The 15,307-nt window shown below is 43.5% G+C and overlaps 1 long non-coding RNA gene across 1 annotated transcript; it reads left to right on the top strand.

The window, feature by feature from the left end:
• The first annotated feature begins 8,568 nt into the window (after positions 1 to 8,568).
• Positions 8,569 to 10,091, top strand: LOC143933519 (uncharacterized). The gene is made up of 3 exons (XR_013263111.1): positions 8,569 to 8,601; positions 8,975 to 9,029; positions 10,056 to 10,091. It is a non-coding gene; the product is annotated as an uncharacterized LOC143933519 (long non-coding RNA).
• Positions 10,092 to 15,307: the final 5,216 nt, after the last annotated feature.

Genomic DNA, 15,307 nt, shown 5'->3' with positions numbered 1-15,307 from the left:
AACTTTTGCTATCTGGTAATGATCGGGAGCCGGTGGGATCGGCTCCTGATCATGTGACCATTATAACAGCCAATCACAGTGGTCACGTGATCAGGTGGCCCTTCCCACCCACCCCGGGTGTAAAGACCAAAGACCCCATCAAAGGGATGTTGGGTCTGGGAGGGAAGGGGGTTAAGAAAATGCTTTGTTTTAGCGGTCTTGTAACAGACGATCCTCTCGTCTCTCGTTCCTTCTCCGCAGAAAAGAATTGCGATTACCCTAACCAGGTTTGGAGATCTTGCGGGACCCACTGTCCAAGCAATTGTGAAAACTATACAGATAAATTGAGAGTCTGCATACTGGTGTGTAAAGAAGGCTGCTTCTGCGTTGCACCATACAGTGGTGTGAAAAAGTGTTTGCCCCCTTCCTCATTTCCTGTTCCTTTGCATGTTTGTCACACTTAAGTGTTTCGGAACATCAAACCAATTTAAACAATAGTCAAGGACAACACAAGTAAACACAAAATGCAATTTGTAAATGAAGGTGTTTATTATTAAAGGTGAAAAAAAATCCAAACCATCATGGCCCTGTGTGAAAAAGTGATTGCCCCCTAAACCTAATAACTGGTTGGGCCACCCTTAGCAGCAACAACTGCAACCAAGCGTTTGCGATAACGTGCAATGAGGCTTTTACAGCGTCCTGGAGGAATTTTGGCCCACTCATCTTTGCAGAATTGTCCTAATTCAGTTACATTAGAGGGTTTTCGAGCATGAACGGCCTTTTTAAGGTCATACCACAACATCTCAATAGGATTCATTTTGTGTTTACTTGTGTTGTCCTTGACTATTGTTTAAATTGGTTTGATGTTCCGAAACACTTAAGTGTGACAAACATGCAAAGGAACAGGAAATGAGGAAGGGGGAAAACACTTTTTCACACCACTGTACGTCTTCAAGCATGGAAATTCCGGCCCCTGCGTCCGCACGGAGGAATGTTCAAACACATACACTGAATACTATGAACGTTTCTAACCCCACGTGGAAAACGGTACGAAGCCGTGACATGAGAAAACATTGTACGTACCATCTGTCTGAAAAATAAAGACCCGTACATCCTGCTGAAACGTGTGATGAGCATTCAATTAAAGGGAAAACATAATGGCGTGGGAGCAAATATTTCTGTTTTATTTATTACTATTTATATAAACGATTTCACTTGTTTACCTAAATAATTATTTATTACACAGGAGGCCCCATGTGATAGGAGGTCCCCATGAGACGGCACAGTAGAAATGTCTTGTTTTATGTCGCCTCTCTCCAATTGAATCTCCATGTGGTAAACAATAGGGTTGCACCGATACTAGTTTCGGTATTGGTGCGGACACCGAGGATTTGCACAAGTATCGGTACTCGTGCAAATTCATGGATACCTGAAACTGATACTTTCAGGCTCGGTTCTTTGAGCTGTCAGCGGGTCTCCCCTGTTGACACCTGATGTGTTAAAGGAGTTCGGTAATTGGCACAGATAAAATGGGTAAATTAAGCGCACTCTGGGTAGGGGTGCAATCATAAAAAAGAAGGTGGGGGTGGGTTTTGATGGGTCAAACAATGATCAGAAAAAGGGGCTTAGTAAATAAGTCCATATGGACAATTAGTCCACATGAATGCTAGAAGAAATGCTACATGGACAAGGACAAAAAGTGGCGCCTTCTAAGCGTAGAAGTTAAAAAATTTTAATAATGAAGTAAATGAATGGCAAATACACCTACAAACAAATAATGGGAATGCATGCCTCGAACGCGCGCGCACCTCGCTGCCCACCTGTACCCAGAAGTGACAACATAACTGTGCTGTGTTTCCTGTGTTTGCTGATCTTCGTCCCCGGAGAACGTTGGGTTCCACCACCGCCATCGGAACGAGAGAGGACACATAGACACCCCAGCTAACCACATCAGGCAGCAAACAGCTTTCCGGGACAGCGCGGATGATTACTATGTGACACGCCCATTCCCATCGTTTGTTTACTTCATTATTAAAACTTTTTAACTGCTAGGCTTAGAAGGCGCCACCTTTTGTCCTTGTCTAAGTTCGGTAACTGGAGCTGTCAAAAAAAAAAAAAAAAAAACAGTCAGCAATGTTTATTAACAACACTAAAATAAAAAGAAACATTGTTTCTTTTTGTATCCTTCTGTTTCTTCATCTGCAGATCAAAGGGATGAACGAATCTTACTCTGTTTAACTCCTTATTAACTCTTAATTTAAGCACAGTAGAAATGTCTTTTTTAGGTCGCCTCTCTCCAATTGAATCTCAATATGGTAAACAGTAGGGTTGCACCGAAACTAGTATCAGTACCTATACCGAGTATTTGCACAAGTATCAGTATTCGTGAAAATTCACCGATAACTGAAACCGATACTTTCAGGCTTGGTTCTTTGAGCTGTCAGTGGGTCTCCTTGTTCACAGCTGAAGTGTTAAAGAAGTGTTAAAGAAATGGTGTCTTGGGTCCTGATTGGATAGATTGATAGCAGCACAGCCATTGGCTCCTGCTGCTGTCAATCAAATCCAATGATGATGGAACCGGTGGAGAGTCCTGCTGTCTGTGTCAATGGATGCAGCAGCAGGACACGGGAGCGCACCTGCACAAGTTCTCCCGAGGGACAGCGGCTCTCCAAAGGGTCACTTGAGAAGAGGTGGAGCCAGAAGCGCCACTGAGGGATCCCAGAAAAGGAGGACTGGGACCTTCATATATCCTTTAACGTATATGTAAACCCAATTTTTTTGTTTTTAACCACTTCAGCCCCGGACCATTTTGCTGGCCAAAGACCAGACCACTTTTTGCGATTCGGCACTGCGTCGCTTTAACTGACAATTGCGCGGTCGTGCGACGTGGCTCCCAAACAAAATTGACGTCCTTTTTTTCCCATAAATAGAGCTTTCTTTTGGTGGTATTTGATCACCCCTGCGGTTTTTATTTTTTGCGCTATAAACAAAAATAGAGCGACAATTTTGAAAAAAACACATTATTTTTTACTTTTTGTTATAATAAATATCCCCCAAAAATATATATATAAAAAAACATTTTTTCCCTCAGTTTAGGTCGATACGTATTCTTCTACATACATACATACATACTCACGGGGGTCCTGACCAGCATGCGAGCGCGCCGCCGGCACGCTCGCGATGGCAGGGCGGCATTAAAGATTGAACGTATCTGTACGCCAATATGCCTGCCCGTGCCATTCTGACGATGTACATCGGCATGCGCTGGTCGGGAACTGGTTAAATTAAGGCTTGAACCTTGTACAGTATAGGATTTCATGTCATCTGTGCGCAGTCTTGCCACAAAGAGTTAATCCAGCTCTGAGCAGTCCTCTTATCTTTTTTCAGTGAGATAAAAACTGACAGGGAAATAAAAAAGTCAGTTTCTCCCCCTTACTGTGAGTGACAGGTGATTTATAGATCTCATGCACAAGCGTGAGACAGGCTAGCATACATGCTCAGTTATTTTACCAACAGGAGGGGAGGGCTGGGGAGTGATGGGAGCTGACAGGCAGGAAGGGAGGGGGGTGAGGGGGACAGAAGAGAGCTGCGGATGATGGAGGCATGCAAACTGACCACGGTGTTAGGGCTCAGCAGCCATGATAAACTGTGGTCAGCTTACAGGGTAGAGGAAAGAACCAGCCAGGATCAGCCAGGTATTTCAGGTGATATAAGGGGCCAAATTATACAGCACAAGCACTGTGCATGTTATTCATGCTTTAAAGTAGACATGTGGAGAGTAAAATATATTGTTTCGGAATTTCGTTTTCGTCCGAAAAATAAATTTATTTAGTTACTCCCGAAATTCGTTTTTATTTATTTTGTTTTTCGTTCAAAAATTGCTTTCGTCCAAAAATCCACATGAATTACGGTCGAATCTGTCTTTGAAGGCTTATGGTGTCTGTCGAATGTATAAAGAAGATTCGACGGAGCTAGTATATAGCATACTTCGTGTGAACTTTAGAACCCTATTAAAGTCTATGGGACTCCAACGTTTAAAATCTAAAGTACTCATTTTAAAGGCTAATATGCAAGTTACTGTCCTAAAAAGTGTTTGGGGACCTGGGTCCTGCCCCAGGGGACATGTATCAATGCAAAAAAAAGTTTTAAAAACGGCCGTTTTTTCGGGAGCACTGATTTTAATAATGATTAAAGTGAAACAATAAAAGTGTAATATTCCTTTAAATTTCGTACCTGGGGGGTGTCTATAGTATGCCTGTGAAGGGGCACATGTTTCTGGTGCTTAGAACTGTCCCTGCACAAAGTGTCATTTATGCAGGAAAAAAAGTCCTTTAAAATCACTCGCAGCTATTATGAATTGTCGGCTCCCCATAATACAGAGAACACTCATTGAAAGTCATTGATAAAATAAATAAATAAATAAATAAATAAATAAATAAAAAAGCGTGGGGGTCCCCCAAATTCAATTACCAGGCCCTTCAGGTCTGGTATGGATATTAAGGGGAACCCTGCATCAAATAAAAAAAAAATTGACGTGGGGTTCCCCCTAAATATCCATACCAGACCCTTCAGGTCTGGTATGGATATTAAGGGGAACCCCGCGTCAAATTTTAAAAAAATTGGACGTGGGGGTCCCCCTAAAAATCCATACCAGACCCTTTATCCGAGCACGCAACCTGGCAGGCCGCAGGAAAAGAGGTGGGGACGAGAGAGCGGCCCCCCTCCCTCCTGAACCACATGCCCTCAACATTGGGAGGATGCTTTGGGGGTCTGTGACTCCTCAAAGCACCTTGTCCCCATGTTTATGTGGAGAAGGGCCTCATCCCCACAACCCTGGCCGGTGGTTGTGGGGGTCTGCGGCCGGGGGGCTTATCAGAATCTGGAAGCCCCCTTTAACAAGGGGACCCCCAGATCCCGGCCCCCCCTGTTTGAAATGGTAAGGGGATACAAAACTTCACAAAGAAAGTGTACAAAATTGTTAAATAAGACAAACACACTTTTGAAAAATTCCTTTATTAAAAATAAAAAAAAGTAAAAAAAAGATTCCAGCAGTGGTAATCCACTCTTGCTATCCAGCGACGGATGATATCTCTCCAGCGATGGTTGATCTGATCCAGCGCAGCGAATCCATCCATCTTCTGTCTCCACGGAGGAGACACTGCGGGGATCCCGGCGGCCTGACGTTTGTTATATGCGGAGGGCGGGGCCACCCATCACCTTACCCCGCCCCCCTCTGACGCAAGGGGAAACACGGGCTTCCCCGTGACGTATGGGTGACCCCGCCCCCTCTGATGTAACACAGGCAGGTTTCCGTTACATCAGAGGGGGGCGGGGTCACCCATACATCACAGGGAAGCCCGGGTTTCCCTTTGCGTCAGAGGGGGCGGGGTCAGGTGACGGGTGGCCCCGCCCTCCGCCTATAACAAACGTCAGGCCGCCGGGATCCCCGCAGTGTCTCCTCCGTGGAGACAGAAGATGGATGGATTCGCTGCGCTGGATCAGATCAACCATCACTGGAGAGATATCATCCATCGCTGGATAGCAAGAGTGGATTACCACTGCTGGAATCTTTTTTTTTTTATTTTTTATTTTTAATAAAGGAATTTTTCAAAAGTGTGTTTGTCTTATTTAACAATTTTTTACACTTTCTTTGTGAAATGGTAGGGGTACTTTTGTACCCCCTTACCATTTCAAACAGGGGGGGCCAGGATCTGGGGGTCCCCTTGTTAAAGGGGGCTTCCAGATTCTGATAAGCCCCCGCCCGCAGACCCCCACAACCACCGGCCAGGGTTGTGGGGATGAGGCCCTTCTCCACATAAACATGGGGACAAGGTGCTTTGAGGGGTCACAGACCCCCAAAGCATCCTCCCAATGTTGAGGGCATGTGGCCTGGTACGGTTCAGGAGGGAGGGGGGCCGCTCTCTCGCCCCCCCTCTTTTCCTGCGGCCTGCCAGGTTGCATGCTCGGATAAAGGGTCTGGTATGGATTTTTAGGGGGACGCCCACGTCAATTTTTTTTAATTTGACGCGGGGTTCCCCTTAATATCTATACCAGATATGGATATTTAGGGGGAACCCCACGTAAATTTTTTTTTAAATTTGACGCAGGGTTCCCCTTAATATCCATACCAGACCTGAAGGGCCTGGTAATTGAATTTGGGGGACCCCCACGCTTTTTTATTTATTTATTTATTTATTTATTTTATCAATGACTTTCAATGAGTGTTCTCTGTATTACGGAGCCGACAATTCATAATAGCTGCGAGTGATTTTAACCACTTGCTTACTGGGCACTTAAACCCCCCTCAGTCCCAGACCAATTTTCAGCTTTCAGCGCTGATGCACTTTGAGTGACAATTACGCGGTCATACAACACTGTACCCAAATGAAATTTTTATCATTTTTTTCCCACAAATAGAGCTTTCTTTTGGTGGTATTTAGTTACAGCTCTGAGTTTTATTTTTTGCTAAACAAACAAAAAAAGATGCAAAAAAAAAAAAAAAAAAAATCATGTTTTAATAGTTTGTTATAAAATTTTGCAAACGGGTCATTTTTCTCCTTCATTGAAGTGCGCTGATTAGGCGGCACTGATAGGCTGCATTGGTGGGCACTGATGGGCTGCATTGGTGGGCACTGATGGGCTGCATTGGTGGGCACTGATAGGCTGCACTGGTGGGCACTGATAGGCATAGTTAAGGCGGCACTAATAGGCACAGATAAGGCGGCACCGATGGGCACAGATAAGGCGGCACTGATGGGCAAAGATGGGCACAGATAAGATGGCACGGATGGGTGGCACGGATAAGTGGCACGGATGGGTGGCACGGATGGGCACTGATAGGTACCACAGATAGATGGGACTGATGGGCACTGATAGGTGGCACTGATAGGTGGCTCTGATAGGTGGCACTGCTGGGCACTGATGGGCGGCACTGCTGGGCACTGATGGGCGGCACTGCTGGGCACTGATGGGCGGCACTGGGGTGCAGCACCTTTGAGGCAGATTTTGGGTGGCACTGTGGGTGGCACTGCTGGGTGGCACTGTGGGTGGCACTGTGGGCACTGCTGGGTGGCACTGTGGGCACTGCTGGGTGGCACTGTGGGCACTATGGGCACTGCTGGGTGGCACTGACAGGGGGGCACTTACTTTATTTCAGGATGGCACTGCGGGTGGCAGGTGGGCACTGAATTGCTGGCCGTGATCGGGACTGATGTCCCGAACACGGCCGCCGGCGATCGGCTTTTTTTTTTTCTCCTCGCGCTGTCAGCGCGAGGAGGAATACTAGCCGATTACCGGCTCCGTTTTATCACATGATCAGCTGTCATTGGCTGACAGCTGATCACGTGATAAGGGGTCGGGATCGACCCCTTACACGGATCGGTGATCAGGCGAGTCTCACGGACTCGCCGATCACAGAGCGCGCCGTGCGCGCCCCTCAGGGGGCGCGCAGGCCGCTCGTAACCGGGACGACGTCAATAGACGTAGTCCCGGCAATCTAGGTCTGCGCTAATGCCGTCATTCGGCAATAGCGCGGTACCCAAGTGGTTAAAGGACTTTTTTTCCTGCATAAATAACACTTTGTGCAGGGACAGTTCTAAGCACCAGAAACATGCGCCCCTTCACAGGCATACTAGAGACACCCCCCAGGTACGAAATTTAAAGGAATATTACACTTTTATTGTTTCACTTTAATCATTATTAAAATCACTGCTCCCGAAAAAAAATGGCCGTTTTTAAAACTTTTTTTTGCTTTGATACATGTCCCCTGGGGCAGGACCCAGGTCCCCAAACACTTTTTAGAACAGTAACTTGCAGAATCTTTTCTCTCTGTCAAATCTTTTTTCTCTGTCGAAAATATTTTCTCTATATAATCTTGGACTAATAGAGGTAAGGTTAGGCACATTCGACCACAGGTTCTATAGACACAGATTGTTATTGTCAGTGTCACGTCGAATCTCCTATTCTATATCGAACTGTTGTAACAATGAAAACGAAAATAAAGCATTTATTTATGTTGGATCTTTCATTTTTCAGATTCTGTGCTTTCGTTATCGTTTTTCAAAACGAAAACGAAAATAGCTGAAATTCGGAAGAAAATGCATTCGGACGAAAACGAATGCACATGTCTACTTTAAAGTAACAGGATCCACTTTTTTTTTGGAGGGGTGGGGTTACAAACGCTTTAGCTGCTCTTACTGTGAAGAATCCCTTCTTCAACTGATGGAAAATTAAGACTAAAATAGTATGTGTGCAATCAAGAAGGGCACAGCTCGTGTTCTGTGGGGCACTCAGTCAAATCCCTATAAATATCCTTATTATTAAAACAATCCTTCATATATGCCATTGGGAAGAACTGATTTCAAAAACTTTGCTCCTCCAGAACACAATGCTAGACTTACACTAACATACTTTTTAGGGTATTTGTAATAATAAAAAAAAAGAAGATACGGACATTGCCCAACAAACGTGCAAATAATCCATCACACCACAACTGGACTGGATCTCCACCCCCATCCCCCCCCCATCCCCCAAACACACATCTAGTATAAAGTCAGGTAAATACTGAGTTTGTGGTTTTCATTTTCCTATCCAGAGGGACAGAGAGAACATCACTTGAGATCTGTAAGTACCAGTGGCGGCCCGTCCATAGGGGGCACATGGGCCCCGCCCCCCCCCCCCCAAAGCTAGTCACAAAAAACATAACAAATCTCTGTTATCTGTCATTCAGTGGCATTATTATATAGCAAGTCCATCTATCTATCTATCTATCTATCTATCTATCTATCTATCTATCTATCTATCTATCTATCTATCTATCTATCTCTATCTATATATCTATCCATCTGCTGCATAATAATGCCACTGAATGACAGACAACAGAGAAAGGAAGGAGAGAAAAGGAGAATTCCAGCGACAGGCAAGATTTTTTTTTGAAAGGACGACTTGCACCTGTTTCCAGAGACAAATGTAATATTTTATTTTTATTTTATTTAAGCTACCTAAAGTCAGAAAGATGAGAATCACCAACATTCTTCTTGTTGTTACTTTGGGTGAGTAAGCACTTGCATATGAAATATAAATTTTGTTTTGGGTACAGTGTTGCATGACTGAGCAATTACCAGTTAACCACTTCCCGACCGCCCCAACGTCGTTATACATCAGTATTTTAAAGAGGGATATCGTTGTTATGGCAGCGGGCGGTCCGCTTCAAGATAAAAGTGGTCTCTGCTTTTATTGGCGGCGGGTGAGGCCCCCCCCCCTCCTGCCACAGTCCGGTGCCCTCCGTCGCTTACTGGAGCCATCGGCAGTGGCGGTGGCGATCGAATCCGTTCCCCTGCCTGACATGGAGATGAATGAGGGGAAGATGGCTCCCATCCGTCTCCATATCATTGCAGGGCAGAAGTGATGTCAAAATGTCACTTCCACCTATAGCTCTTAAAGGGCCATTTTTTGTATTTTTTTAAATGTCACATTTTTTTTTATTTTTTTTTTATTGCATTTTAGTGTAAATATGAGATCTGAGGTCTTTTTGACCCCATATCTCATATTTAAGAGGTCCTGTCATGCTTTTTTTTGTTTTTTTTAATTCCTTGTAATAGAAATAAAAGTGATACAATTTTTTTTTTAAAGTGTAAAAATAAAAAATAAAATGTAAAATAAATAAGAAAAAAAAAAAGTAGCGCCCACATAGTAAAACGATTTTCAAACCACACATGTGAGGTATTGCCACGATCGGTAGAGCGAGAGCAATAATTCTAGCCACGGGCGGGTGCAATTCTGACATGCTGGGTATCAATTTACTCAGACCAAGTTGTCCATTTATTTCTGCCCGTTTTTTTTTTTTTTTTTTGCTTAGGTTTATTTTTTTTATTTTTTTTTTCATTAACTTTATTGTCTGACTATATTTACGGTAGAGCATGTTTTCTTTGTTGGACTGTAACCAACATACTACCTAAATATCACACATATCTATTGCCTAACCAATACAAAATTGGCAAGGACACAGAATAAATTGGCTGCACATATTGTGCTTATTCAGAACTGATTCCACTCTTCTCTTCTGTCTCTCTTTACAGCTCTGATTGCGGTGTGCCATGCCAATCCAGTGGAAGGTAAGTCAGCGGGCATCGAAGTCACAATAGCAATCTACTACAACTGCCAAATACAATTAAACTATAATTGTTACAAGTCCAATAGAATCACCTCTCCTTCCAGCCTCTCAAGAAAAGGGTCTCAGGATCCGCTTCCTGATTGGCTGGGAGGAGAATCAGTGTGACAATAGCAAATATTCATTTGCTATTAGAACACAACTGGGTGGGCTGTAATTTCTCCCCCCCCCCCCCCCCCGAGACCAACCTTTTTTAAAGCCTATTAGAGCCATTGGCTTTAATGTTTGGGGGCTTTTCTGTGTAGGTTTGTGTATGATATTGTAGATTGTTTCACATAAATCTCTTGCCACTCACATAACGCATATGTACGGCGGCAGAGAGGGCGGGCTTTAACAACCACGCGCTGCACTTGTGCGTCCGTGGGCGGCTGAGGTCTGGTAAACTGGTAATGATCAGGAGCCGGTGGGATCAGCTCCTGATCATGTGACCATTATGACAGCCAATCACAGTGGTCACGTGATCAGGTGGTCCTTCCCACCCACCCTGGGTGAAAAGACCAAAGACCCCGTCAAGGGGATGTTGGGTCTGGGAGGGAAGGGGGTTAAGAAAATGCTTTGTTTTAGCGGTCTTGTAACAGACGATCCTCTCGTCTCTCGTTCCTTCTCCGCAGAAAAGAAGTGCGATTACCCTAACCAGGTTTGGAATTTTTGTGGGTCCTCCTGCGTGGACAATTGTGAAAACTATAGAGATGAATTGAGATTCTGCTCACTGTGGTGTCAAGATGGCTGCTTCTGCGTGAAACCATACATCTTCAAAAATGGAGATTCCGGCCCCTGCGTCCTCCCGGAGGAATGTTCAAACGCATACACTGAATACTATCAACGTTTCTAACCCCGTGTGCAAACCCGTGTATGACACATGAGAAAACATTGTATGTACCATCTGTCTGAAAAATAAAGACCCGTACATCCTGCTGAAACGTGTCCTGAGCTTTCAATTAAACTATAATGGTGTGGGAGAACATTTTTCTGTTTAATTTATTACTATTTATATAAACTATTTCATTTGTTTACCTAAAGAATTATTTATTAAACACAAGGCCCCATGTGATAGGAGGCCCCCATGAGACCAGTATCACAGAACATTGTGGGGTTCTGTAAAGAGACGGCGCAGTAGAAACGTTTTGTTTCAGGTCGCCTCTCTCCAATTGAATCTCCATATGGTAAACAGTAGGGTTGCACAGATATTAGTATCAGTACCCATACCGAGTATTTGCACAAGTATCGTTACTCGTGCAAATTCACCGATACCTGAAACCGATACTTTCAGGCTCGGTTCTTTGAGCTGTCAGTGGGGTCTCCCCCGTTGACAGCTGAAGTGTTAAAGAGGAAGTAAACCCTGATGAGTTTACTTCCTCTTTCATTCCCTGCAAAAGGTAAAGCATAATGGACTACTATGCATCGCATAGTAGCCCATTATATGTCACTTACCTGACACAGGAGCCAGCGATGTCACCGCCGCCCCCCTGTAGTCCGGCGCATCTTATCGGTGGGTCTCGCTTCTGTGCCGCTGTTATTCGGCGAAGTCGCGATGACGTCACACGCGGCATATCGCCGTTAACGGCGGTGCGCTCATTGCACCTGCGCATGCGCCATAGACAGCGGTGCCTGTCTTTCGGTAAATATCTCCTAAACCGTGTAGGTTTAGGATATATTTCTTGGACCTACAGGTAAGCCTTAATCTAGGCTTACCTGTAGGTCAAAGTGTGTTGTAAGGGTTTACAACCACTTTAAAGAAGTTCGGTAATTGGAGCTGTCAAAAAAATAAATAAAAGCACCCTCAATGTTTATTAACAACACTAAAATAAAAAGAAAACATTGTTTCTTTTTGTATCTTTCTCTGTTTCTTCATCTGCAGATCAAGGGGAAGAACAAATGTTTAACTCCTTATTAACCCTTAATTTACTCTAATCAGCCTTAATTAACTCCCTATTCTCCTCCATTTAATTATTTTCCTGCTTTTTTTTTTCACGTCTATTTTTATCAACGGTAAACAATTAAAACGTATTTTTTTTTTGTATGCTTTGTTAGTGAATATTTTTACATATTAACATATATTTAGACATTTCACATTGAAAAAGTGCAAAATAAAAAATAAAAAAATGTATTTAATTTGTAAATAACTTTTCAGTGCTTTGTACCATTGCTGACAGCTGAAGTGAAAACAAAACAGTTGCGGTAGGTATCGATAATTTGTATCAGCGAGTACCAAAAAAAAAAAAAAAAAGTATCGGTACTCATTATGAAAAAAATGGTATCGGTGCAACCCAAGTAAACAGCATGAATGGAGCAATCTGCACTATTGGTCGGTGGCGTCACAAGGGTTGTTGGTGTCACCTGGTGTGGTGAAACATGGTGTCCCCTTCCCAAAAAAAAAATGTTTTTCCCATAGGAGGCAGATTCTAGCTAAGCACATTGCTGCCACTGACAGGTGTGTGTCAGATCTTTCACCATCATCACCCTTCCTAGGAATGTCTAAAATGTGTGTGTGGGGGAGGTTTCAACTAGGGGCATGTGTCAGTGGAGGGTATCATCCTTATATCTAATATGTAATAAGAGAGTAGGTGGTAGGACTTTAAATACCTCTCCAGTGATCACAAAGGTACAACAATATAAAAAATGTACAAAACTTAATTTTTAACAGTAACCACTTACCTGAGATCTGGGATCACCAAGTAACTACCCACCTCCTGGATCACCCGTGCTGCCCATCCCCACCTCACCTTTGCTTTTTAATCCCTGTGCCTGCTGAAATGCCACCATCACCCTCACACTTGGGGATACTTGGTGGATTCTGTCTTTTAAGGTGTCACCCTCTCTTTAAAATCAGTGCCCCCCCTTTCTCCCTTCCCTTCCCTTCCCTTCCCTTAGCCTTCCAGTGGCCTCCATTCCTAGGAAGGTGTAGTAAGAAAGTAGGTGGTAGGACTTTATCCTCCCTGGCAGTATGATTATGTCAGGTTTTTGCGTCTCAAAGCAATTGTTTTGCATAGAAATTTGGTGTTTTATATTGTAGAGAACAACAAATAGTGTAGCGCTAATTTAAATAATAGTGTAATCACAAAAAAATCTGTGTACAATCATACATACTATAAAAAACAGTGAATAAAGTCCTCTGTGATATGACTGATGCACAAAAAAGTTGTGATGAAACTTCTTCAGAAGCAATAGACGTTTCACTGATCAAGTGTAACCAAATGTATCAACTTGTCTAAAGAGATCTAAAAGGTAGGTAGAATACTCTTACCAGATATGTTGGACTCACCAGTCTTACGACAGTTGAGTCAGAAACGCTTAGGATCCAGACATAGGACCAGATGGTAGATTGAAGGTAATCAGACCGGATTTCAAGGAGACTTCAAATGACAGAAGACCTTGGGGGGGCATCTCTCGGAATGTTCCTCGGAATGTTCCTCAAGTTGTCCACATCAGGTGTAGCTCAGTAGGGATTCCAACCCCAAATGCAAGGGGAGGGGGTTCACGAAAATTGTGACAAAGAAAAAAGAAAGCTCCAAATGGTGCAGGTCAAAAAAAAATTTAACCATCAGGTTTTATTAAAAGGTCATAAAAATGAACAAAAATTATGACAAGTGATCACAAAAGACAGGATAAAAGCAATGTGGAGTGCCAGATGCGAGCCTGACGCGTTTCGACAAAGAGTGTCTTCAACAGGGGCATTTTATATTGTAGGCCTGTAATTCCTAGCAGTAACCCACTTAAATCTTCCCAAAGAAGAGTCTAGTAGAATTCACAGGTATAATAAAGTTTGAAAGACAAAAATCATAAATTATAATATAATAAATAACTATAAATAATTATAAAAAAAAGAGTAATGTAATAATAATAAAATTAATTTCCCCATGATTCACTATCGCTCAATTCTGTGTTCTAATTTACTATGGCAGTTTTCTAGCTGGTCTAAAACCACTTTTGACGTAAAGGGACAATTTTTGGTTACTATGGACAGTCTCATGTTTCCAGGCAGAAAGAACAGTATATATCATATAAAGCTGCAGGGCACTGGACAAACCACTAGGGACAAAAGGGTTGTGAAATAATTTCATACAGTAATGTAATCTGTAAGATTACACTGTGCTGTATGTATGATGAATTTGCCACCAGGCTCCGCAACTGTGAGTCGCGATGCTTGCAGGGAACAGAGCCTGGCATACAGAGGCATCGGGCAAAGGACAGAGCCCACGGACACAGTGGGGGGGGGGGGGACATCGCAGGATCCTGGGGACAAGGTATGTACACCGCACCAGGATCCTGCAATGCAAGTGCGGCTCGAGGTTACCGCTAATGGTACTGAAATTTAACCCCGAGCCACACTCAGGAAAACTGCCAGGGTGGTTAAATACCTCTTCAGTGATCGCAAGGGTACAACAATATAAAAAATGTACAAAACTTTATTTTTACCAGTGAAATACATAAAAAAAAAACTGTGTATAATTGCTTGCATATTACTACCAATAGTTATCATTTATCGTGAACATGCCTGACTTTAGGTTGAAATATAGAAATTAGGTCAACGCGTTTCACGGAGATCACGCTTCTTCAGAACCATCTATCTCTCATGTATGTGCAAATGATCAGAAGAATAACTTCTAAAGATAGAGAAACACATATGTATTTTACAAAACAGAAACGGCATCATGAAAAATCTACAGTAATTACGCATTTTCAGTTTCTGGGATTGCCAAGACCCTGAAACTAAGCTGCAGCACGGTGGCCAACACCATACAATGGTTTAACAGGACAGGTTCCACTCACAACAGGCCTCGTCATGGTCGACCATAGAAGTTGAGGTCACGTGCTCAGGGTCATATCCAGAGGTTGTCTTTGGGAAATAGACGTATGAGTGCTGCCAGCATTGCTGCAGAGGTTGTAGGGGTGGGGGGGTCAGCCTGTCAGTGCTCAGACCATACGCCGCACACTGCATCAAATCGGTCTGCGTGGCTGTCGTTCCAGAAGGCCCCCACTCCTTTCTTCAGCAGAACTGCAAGGATTGGCTTTTTCTCACCTCAGCATGATTTGGCATGCTGAAGTCACGCGTCAAGCTCTTTACCAATGAATGCCATGCCCCAGTGGCCATGATTCTACTATGGGTTTGATCTACTTCAATCATCAATTCATTTTATTGGTTATTACTATATACACATT

This window comes from Lithobates pipiens, unplaced genomic scaffold (assembly GCF_037356315.1).
Source record: "Lithobates pipiens isolate NorthernLeopardFrog02 unplaced genomic scaffold, aLitPip1_a1.2 Scaffold_27, whole genome shotgun sequence".
Classification (NCBI taxonomy): Eukaryota; Metazoa; Chordata; class Amphibia; order Anura; family Ranidae; genus Lithobates; species Lithobates pipiens.
The sequence above is the reverse complement of the archived record's forward strand: the minus strand, read 5'-3'. Positions and strand labels throughout refer to the sequence as shown.